Genomic DNA, 10,201 nt, shown 5'->3' with positions numbered 1-10,201 from the left:
AATGATCCAAATGGGAGGACAGTTGGAGTTGCTGGAGCTGTCGGCGGCTCCAACAGCCCAAATAAAGTAGTGAGGCACACAACAAAACTTGAAAGGCCAAAATAACGATGATCGGGTGCAGGGCCAAATTGTAAATTCCAGTGGCAGTGGGGCTCCAGCCAAAGAGGGTTTCCCACCACGAGTGCTCTCCGGTGGTCTTAATCCGCTGGACAAGATCTAAAATCTCCTTTCCGTTGTGGGACACAACCAAAGCAGTAGTGTCCTCGTCCCTCTGGATGCTCTGGAGGGTGCGGTGGAGCTGGGGTGGGTCAGGAGCTCGTGGATTAATTCCAGACCGATGCCAAGGGGAATGGGCTTCACATATCGATAGATGGAGGGTGCCACCAGGATCTCTTCTTGGGTCCAGACCGGTACCGTGTAGGTGAAGTCGCAGGCTGCCACCGAAGACAGGTTGCAAAAGCAGCAATTGACTCCCGGGATCACGGGCTTGAGCTGGAACGAGTTCAGGATCACAAAATCGCAGGCTGTTCGCACGCAGGCACATCCTTTCCCAATATAGACCACAGCGGAGCTGTTCTCCTGGACGACCTCGAAAGGGCACTCGTTGAGGGCGTCGACTTGCGGGGCTACACAAGGGTGATGAGGTGCAAAGGCTTGGTCCTGGCAGGTGAAGCCGGTCTGGTCTCGATGCTGGCACCCTTGGAGGCTGACGAGCTGCCATCCGGTCGGAGTGAAGCGGGCCCAATGGTCGGGGGTGGCGGGCGTAGAGGACTTCGGTGTCGCTGACTTGGAGTCCCAGAGGCACGACTGGATACACGTGGAATGACTCGTGCGCACTGGCCGTTAATAAAAATAATTTAAGCTCCTGGGTGGTCGGTGAGAATGAGGAATTTACGAGGGACCACCAGGATTCAAGCTCCAGTTCAATGGGTGACAATTTGGGCGTAATCAATCTTTTAATTTCCAGGGGCAAGTGCCCATCCATGGCTTGCCGAATTAGCCCCATGGCCACAGCCTGGTTTAATTGTTGGGCTTGCATACATGCCATGGCTATTGACACGTTGCGTTCAAAAGACTGTGTTCCTTTGAGCAGCAGAGAAAAATCTCTTTCAATTTGACTCTCCCAGTTAACTAAAATGGAGCTGATCTCGTGTTGCCCATTCGAAATGGAATTTAGGGACTGCACCACCGGTTTACCTAAGTCGGAGATGCTAGTCGTGACATGGGCAAACTTATTAGCGAGAGTCTCAATATTGACCGAATCCATGATTGCTAAGCCTCCGGCTGCAGGAGCAGTCCAGTCGGCAATGCTTCGTCTGGCACGCGAGAGAGAGGGAGAGGGATCGATCCACAGTTGTAGCCATGCATTCCAACCCTTGCTACCGGCCTCCAGATAGGGAGCGCACTGCGGCAGCCTCTGGGTTACATTTAGCTCAGCTAAGTCTATGCGGATCTCTTTTAAAGACATTTGCGGGCGGACTAGAACTCTCTCTCGAATGTCAGTTTTCAAAACATGGGAGCCCACTATATGCGTGCCGCCTTGGCTTAATTGTTCATTGCTAGCAATCAAAGGGTCAATTTGGATGGTGTGGGTCTCCTGGGTCCGGATCAGCAGGGAGTAATTGCCTGGTTCATGAGTCAAGTTTACAAAGAGCAGCCCAAGCCGGTGAAATTTCTCTACTAGGGGCTTGGTTTGGCATTCGGGCGTCTGTTGAACCAGTATCCAATCGGGTGGGCCATGTTTGGCTAGATCTTCCTCTTTTACAATCCAGGTCAGGTTCTCCCAGCGTTCTATAGCGAAGGAGAGAGCCGTGCCTGAAGGGGGCGTGATAGTGACTGATGCAGACTCAGTGGCAGTAGTGCCTAGTAGGATGGTCATTCTAAAGGGATCTCCCGCCTTCCATACTGCGGCCGACACTAAAATAACTTCACAGTATGGTCCGAAAGCCTCAGTGACAAATGGCGAGGTTTCGAAGTTGGCAGGGGTGGTATATTTGTCTACCACCGGGACTGCGGTGGGGGCTGGCCTGATGCGGGGGAGAAACATACATGGAATTGGAGCAAGTGGTGAAACTGTATCGGTAGGCGAGTAGCATACTAATTCTTGGGACATGGTTTTCACTCCTACACATAAAATAACAAGCTCTGGGGGTCGGATCCACTGCTCTTCACAACTGCGGAAGTTAGTGCGGTCCGTGGGGGTGGTCATATTGCTCTGCTGCACAACCTTGCAGACCATCATTTCGTTCCCTGCTAGTGTATTGATACATCTCCAATGGGGGTAGGGCATTAGTTTGGACGGGCGTCCCTCTATTAGGGTGCCTGCCAGCACGAGCAAACACAGAGTAGCCAGGTGCCTCATCTCCTGGCCTTCCTTTCCTTTCTGTGGCGAAAATATCCTGGGGAGACCTGCGGATATAAGTACAGGTTCCCTGAGTTTGTTGCAGCAAAATGAATGAAGTAAAGCGGGGGAAAAAAGGGAGGGCGTTTTTCTGCCAGCACTGTCTATTAGGCGGGGTTCGAACGAGAAGTCCCAGGGCACTAAGCGGGCCTTCCAGCTTGTTGCTCTGGGGAACTCCTGTGCGGGGGCTTCTTCTTAAAGCATGTATATTTCAGGGGGGACGTCTTTACGTCGAGCGAGGGTCAGCTGTACGTTAGGCGGGATTATGCAAACTCGCCCCAGGGGTCCCTGGGTGCCTAGACTATGTGGCCTTCAGGTGCCCCTGTTTTTATTTTGCGGGCTGAGAGTTATTGGTCCGGCTCGGCCTGGCCTTGCCGTTTTAAAAGAAAAAAACTAGAGAGCGGTATCCAGCAACTATAAGGGTTGCTGCTAAAGGAGACCTTCGTTCTATTTTTCTAAAATAATTTTTAAGTAGGGGTGGTTAGGGTTGAAGGTATGTTTTATGATGGTTTGCTTTTGCTTTGCCTTTTTCCCTCTGCTTTTTTGCAGGACCTCATGTATGTATTTCAGCGGACCATATTTTTTCCTAGGATCAATTTTTGGAGGGACTCCCTCGGGAGGCCCCACTTTCATGTTAAAAGAAAGAAACACACAAAGCAAAAGCGCACGGGCGTGGGTTACTTTCAGGTTGCCCTCACTTGGAAGGCCTGGCAGGGCTTCATTATAACTTCAACATGTCTCCCCCCCTTCTTTTCCCTTATACGGTACGGGCAAGGGAAAAGATATCATTACGTGGGGCGAGCGGCTGCTGGCGGAGAGGGCCGAAGTGGAGCCGAAGGTGCTCGGCAGCGTTTATCGAAAAGTGGCGGAGGCGGCCGAGATCTGCTGGCGCCACTGGGTCTGGGTTGTTCGGGGGTCATCTTGGCGCGGGGGATCCTGGCTATGTAAATGAGGCACACTGCCCCTTGTGCGTGGCGAACGCACCCCAATAACATATTCCAGAGGGCACATATTTACAAAATACTGGCGGGTCTTTTATCTTTGCACTAAAGCGTACTAGTTGGTGGCGCCGTGTAGCAACTCACCATGACGAATATGAACATTAGTAAAAGAGGGATGTTGGGCTATCTGGGGGTCCTTTTCCAGGGGAGGCACGGCCCTCAAAGCCAAAGCCGACCATCATGCGAAAGCGTGGGTCTGGCAAGTGAGACCCCGAATCTACGTAGATGCGGGATCTTCACCAGCACGGCGGGTGAAATGTTTTCAAACAAAGAAATCACCTTTTTTGGTGGTTTCAACGTTGGAAGACTGCATTCACTTTTGGGCTAAAACCTCTCCAAACACTTTCACACACAGCAAATCTCTTTTGCCTGTGCAATTTTTTTCCGAACACGCGGCTTAAAAATCCAATCAAGAATCACCCTCGGTGGTGGTCCTACCCGGCCTTGGTTGCCGTGCCTCCCCCTAGGGTCCCAACTGTGGGGTCCGCCTAAGAAGGTTAAAGAATAGAACCGAAAAGAAATAACAAAAACACTAAATGATTATATGAAGCCAAGTTGGCCTTTTACATGATTATAGGAAGCTACGTTGGCCTTTTACATATAAATTCAAAAGGGAATTGGGCTTCAGTTTCACACACACATAAAGTTGAGACTGCACAACGAAAAGGGACGGGGGCTTCAGGGACTTGAACTCAAGTCTCCTTAAGGTGGCTTTTCCACTCCTGGTTCCAATCCCTTCCAAATTCTGACAGGGAACCAGTGATTACATTTATTTGGGTTTACTCCATCCTGGGAGAGGACAAAAGGAAGAACTGGGAGGAGGTCAGATTCCTGGTCTGACCAGTCTTTCCATTTCAATGAGGGGTGGGGGTGTAACGCTGAGTGGAAACTGTCTGTTTTAGACGCTGCTAGCAACTGGGATTCTTTCTGGAGTTTGCTCACTTGCATTATTACATTCCTGACTGCACTTACTGCTGGAGGCTCTACCTTTTCATTAAGTTTTGGGCTTGAGCCTTTTAAAATGTGGAAACAGATACACACATGTCTTTGAATTAGCTCGAGCACTACTAAACCACGCAGGCACAACATAAGGTTTTCTTCAGGGGTGTTAGTCTGGGAAGGCTGAGAGAAAGCTATTTGGTGTGTAGTTGCAAGCACTGGATTTTCAAAGCATTTTAAATCTTTTAAAGGAACTGCATTTTTATTTTTGTTTACCTGTTCTTCAGGATCATTGCAAGAGGGCACAGTCACGGTGGGCTGTGTATAGCTTGGCTGGGGGCATTCTATGGGAGCCAAGACAATTTCTTGGGGAATGACTTTTAAACTCTGCACATGCTCAGAGGCTAAAGTGAATTCTGACTTCTTGGACGTGGGGGCTGAGGCAGAAATTGGAGGCAAAGGTGACTGACTACCTGTTTCACTGCCTTTGGCGGGGCGGGGTGCTGATTCAATCACTGATTGTTCCTCTAAAGTCTTTAATCTGGCCTCAGTGAGTCTCTGGGATTCCAGGAGATTTTGCATCAGGGTTTTTAAAGTGGCAGTTTCATTATTCTGGTTCTCCAGCAAAGTCTGCATGCTAAGGAATTTATTGTGGAGCTATTTCTCTATTGTGCAAGCATTTAATTTTTCTTTTAATTCCTCATTCTCTTTATTAAGATCATTTATTTTTAAATTCTGTTCCCTATTTACACTTATGAGTTCGTGGATTTTATTTTGCAGCTCTGCCAGGTTCCTTTCAGAGGTGTCTGGCAAAGTTGGTGCTGGGTTCTGGGTGCGAATCACCCTTTGGAATCTTTCCTTCTCTCTTTTAAGTTCCAAGCTATTTTTAGTTCCCGGAGGTCGAAGGCTAGCCTCAACCTTTGGTTTTCTCCCACGGGCAGTTAAGTGGGGAGAATAATGTGTGACCCCCGGGCATCCCTATTGGAAAAAGGGGTTCCCAGCTGGTGGCGGTTCTCCTATGTCAGAGGGCTCCTCATGGTCCTTTGGCTGCGGTCTCCAGGAGTCAGCCTGACTTGGGGGAGGGTAGACCTGGTGATTGTAGGGGTGAGGTGCCCGAGGGGGCGGGGGCGCCAAGGGCAGTGCAGGTCTACAGGGCTCAGAGGGTCCCTGTGGGGAGGAAGGGTAGTGACTGGGGGTGGGCGCAAAGGTTACTCCTGAACGAGAGTCCCTTTGGCCGCGGCCCCGAGTGAAGCTACCACTTCTCCCACGCAAGATGCCACCTCTAGGCTCCGAGTACGAGCTATGCCCTTGGGGCCGATATTGGGAGTGGGGACCATGGTTGGCATATGTGACTGTGTTGATGGGCTCACTCTCTTTCCTATGGGAGGCCGGGGATTTCACATGGCGGATGGCGCCGGTTTCTCGCAACAGGCCAGCAATGCTCCTGATGCGAGCTTCCAGGTCTCCCCATGAGATGCTCCCAGGTTCTACTCCTGCCAGGGCTAGGCGAGTGGTGCTGTTGAGCCCGTCTATGACTGCCCTTCTGAATTCTAGCTCATCGAAGTCGGGCACATCGCTGGCATCTAGGTCCACTTCATCTGCTAGCTCAGCAAGAAGCTGTTTCCTAGCTAAGTATGCCTCTGGGTCCTCTCCGGGCTTTTGGGACTCTGCAATGTACAGGGCTTTTAAGCTTTTGGTGGGCCATAGGAATGCGCACAGTTCCTTGATGGACCCATACTGACTGCGGGTGGCTAGCCTTCGGTTGGACACGTAGGCATTAAGGGCTGTGACTATTTCGGGGCTGGCGCAGTGGCGGGCCAGTTGGGCCACATCGGAACCGCTAGCGGAGGGCTGAGAGGTGGTTACGTGAGTGAACCACTGGATAGCCGTGTCTCGGTTTAGGGGCCCCATACGATCTGCTATGGCTTGGAGCTCATCGGGCCTCCAATTGCGGGTTTCCTTAACGACCCGGTCTGTCTTTCTGCCATCCTCGTCCATGGATACAATTTCCTTAGTAGCTATCGGATGGAGGGGCTGTGGGGCTTCCTCGGGCTGGGGCGACTGAGATGCCCAGCTATCCTTACTATCTTCTGGGAGGGCCAAGAGGGCGGAGGGGTGCACGGCGGAAATTACGGCCTGTTGCATCCCCAGGTGCTGCTTTAGGGCCTCTAGCTCCCTCTTACAAGCGGAGTGGTCTGCTGCGGCTACCTTTGCGACTTTCTGTTCTGCCATGAACTGGGCAGCATGGGTTAATTTGGCAATTCTCTCCTGACCTTCAACTACTGCGTACTCAGCCATATCGGCACGAGCGGTGGCTACTTCAGCCTTGTGCTGGGCGTCTTGGAGAGCAGTGGTTAGTCCCTGCTTCTCTAGCATGAAATTAACGCGTTCTGAACGCCATTTGGCTGCCTTTTCCTCATACTCCTTCTTCTCCTTCCTTAACTGTTCTATCTCCTGTTCCTGTTCTTCCTGAGCTGTCTGCAACTTATTAATTAGGGACACACTGTCCTGTAGGGCGGTGAAAAGTGCCCAGGCTCCGTATCTGTCCTTCTTACTTGACCTAGGTTTCTCCTTTTCACAAAAATCTTGGAAGGCGCTTCTAACTATCTGGAGCGGGTCGGGTCCCTTGAAGGAACCGGCTTCCCAGGGGCAATCTCCCTTCTTAACTAGCCACTTCTCCAGGCGGGGCACGGTGGGGGCTGCCCGGTACATTTTACTTTCGTTTAAGGCTGATCTCGGGGCGGTTAAAAGAGTGGATCAGCAACACCAGGGGTGGGGCGATTGAAGCTCCCTATAAGTTTTCCCGTCTAGGGGCCGTTCAGAGGTTATTTCCCTTCGGGTCCTTGGGGATTCTTACACTGGATTCTTAGGGGTTTCTAACAACTTTTTCCTCTCTATGTTCCTTTGGGAGGTTTATCCTTCCCTCCGGTTCTCAAGGATTTTTAAACTGGGTTCTACACAGGTTTTTATCAGGGGTGGTTTTAAAGGTTCTACTTTTAGGTTTACAAGGGTATTTTAAAGGTTCTACACTCAGTTCTTCTCCACCGGGGGAGAAGGAAAAATTCCTATTCCCGTTTTAAGCTTGCCTACAAGCCACGGGACCAGGAAAAGTTTACTGGCTCAGAAGGTGCTCACAAGCTCTCTAAGCCCAAGAACCAAAACGCTCAGTGCTCCCAAGCCTCTGCTCAGAAGCCAAAGCTCAGGGGTCTCCCAAGCCTATACTCGGAAAACCAAAGCTCAGGGGTCTCCCAAGCCTATACTCGGAAAACCAAAAAGTGTCCCCAAGCCTCTGCTCAGGAACTGCTACTAAGGGGGTCTCCCAAGCCTCTGCTCAGGCAACCAGAAATGCTCCCAAGCCTCTGCTCAGAAGCTACAAATGCTCTCAAGCTCTCTACCCAAGAACTAAACTCAAAGTGTCCCCAGGCCTCGTGCTCAGAGACAAACGGTTAAACTGTCTCCAAGCCTCGACCAAAAGACTAAATGCGCTCAAGGACTGCCTCTGCAAGTCCCCAAGCAAAAGTGCCCAGGAGTAAAGCTTACTGTACTCCCAAGCGAGGTGCGCTCAAGAGTTCAAACAACTCCCAAGCAAAAGTGTGCCCAAGAGTCCAACTGACTCTCAAGCGGAAAGGCGCCCAAGAGTTTTTCTTAAAACTCCTAAGCACGGTGCGGCCGGCTGCCGCGGGGCTTCAGGAACCTGGCTTCAGATTCCCAATGCTAAACTGACCAAACGGACTATCGATCCCTTCACGTTTCCTCCGGAGCGGGGATTGAAGCCTAAGTGCTGGCAGGAACGGGGTTTGGACGGGCTTAGGAGAGACAGGGGAGGGCGGAAGAGAGTTTTATATGTGCTGCTTCAGGAAGTATATATGCGTATATATCTATAGAGCCTACTTCTGGGATCCCACCCACATAGACGCGTTTAGGCGGCCCGGAAGGTGGCCAGGAACTTCACCAGTTCAGAGGTCCTCACCCACAGTACACCGGTTATAACGGCTGGAGGGCCTCGCGGTGCACCACAAAAGGCAAGTAGTCCAAAGCTGGCTGAAGGAGGAAATGGGGGAAAAGCCAACCCACAAGATAGAAATGCTCGCTAGAGCCACACACACTCACACTTTTAATTCCCTAAGCTAAATTGCGCACTTTACACTGAGGTCTGGAAAATTTTCCTCTAAGTCAGTTCGCTGAAGACACGCGTGTTGACTCACGTGTATTCACACGAACTGGGTTATGCCCGCATCCTCCACCAGTAAACTGTTACCAGAACTGCTTTTTATTATAAGGGGAAATTAGCTTAGCAGTCTGTAACTTAAAATAAGCGCGGATCTTAACCTATGTCTACGGAGGTCCCGATCCCAGACACTCTAGTGAAAAAGAGGCAGACTACAAATAGGTTCAAACACGTGTATTGTCTAACAATGTGGCGTAAGCCTGAACTTGCACAAGCATACAAGAAACACACAAGATCTAGGAAATACAGAGTATGAAATACAGAGACATTCGCATTAGCTGGTTCCCAACGATGATAGGGGGAATACTCACTTATCCTGGAGCGAAGCAGAGACACAACAGCAAGGGGGGTGGCCCAATGCCAGCACTGGAACCACAGACGGACAGCAAGGAGGTCTAGATAGGGAATGGCCTGAGCACCGAGTGGTCTGGGAGACCAGCTTAAATACCCCAAAACGTACCCTGGGGCTGGTGCTGTACTTGGTGGTTCTCACAGTTTAAAACAAAGGTTCTAATGGGCTACTGAATGGCTTGGATGGGCCACTTTGGTAATCTGATTGTGATAAGTGACACCTCAGGAAGAGGGGACAAAAGAGGGAGGGGGAAATCCAAGTGGGCTGAAAGGATGTTCCAGCGGACAGGGCTTGTCCTGATGTCATCAGCTCTGGAATGCGGAGGTTTCTTTGAGATGCATTCTCTAAGTGCTTGGGATGGTCGGCACTTAGTTCCTTCTCCGGGGCGGCTCCTAAGATATGCAGAGCGGGGCGAGGTACTCTCGCTGCGGACGTGGCGTGCCCGCTTCGCCGAAATGGCTTCTCAAGGTAGTCTCTTCCTCAGGGTCTTCTGGCTGCCTAGGAACATGGATGCCGGCTGGGCATAGCTGGGGCTGAATAGCAGGCTGCCCGGTAGCGAGGGCAAGCTCGGCGACCGGCCCGCGGGAGTCTCCAGGAGGGAACTGACCAGGGAGCGCCTATCCAGGCTCGCTGGAGGTTTCCCCGGCAGGCGCCCGGCTGCTAGCAGCGGCTTGGGCCCATATGAGGCAGGCTTCCATGGAGGCAGGGGGAACAACACTTTAAAACACAGTCCAAGGCAGGGAACAGGCACGGTCCGTGGCAGATGGCAATGCAGGCACGGGGCACACTTGTAACACAGTCCAAACGCACACTAGGAAGTCCAGATACAGGTCAGGGCAGGGCTGCCCAGAAAGAGAGTCCTTTGTGCAGTTATCCAAACATGGAGTCAGTGAACTACACAGTCTATTACAGCAGCAGGGTAATTGACACGCAGGCAGGAAACTGACACGTGTATCAGAGCACACACGTGCAAAGCAATCTTTCTGTAGTAGCAGTGAAACAGTAATGCAGGAAACTTTAACACAGTTCATGGCAGGCCTTAAAGCAGGGGAGGGGGCCTACTTGGCAACAAATAGTTGCAGGTGGGTAGCCGTGTTGGCCTGTAGTAAAAGAGCAAGATTCAGATCTAGTAGCACCTTTAAGACCAACTTGATTTCACTGTAACAAGAGTCAAAGCTTTCTTCATTACAAGGGGCATGTCAAAGAGTCACATGTGGCTCCCCAGCCGCTGAGGGACTATCACTGGCCAAAGCAGCACATGCCCTGGTTGCATCTAGAGT

This window comes from Eublepharis macularius, chromosome 14 (genome assembly GCF_028583425.1).
Source record: "Eublepharis macularius isolate TG4126 chromosome 14, MPM_Emac_v1.0, whole genome shotgun sequence".
Taxonomy (NCBI): domain Eukaryota; kingdom Metazoa; phylum Chordata; class Lepidosauria; order Squamata; family Eublepharidae; genus Eublepharis; species Eublepharis macularius.
Note: the sequence above shows the minus strand (reverse complement) of the source record.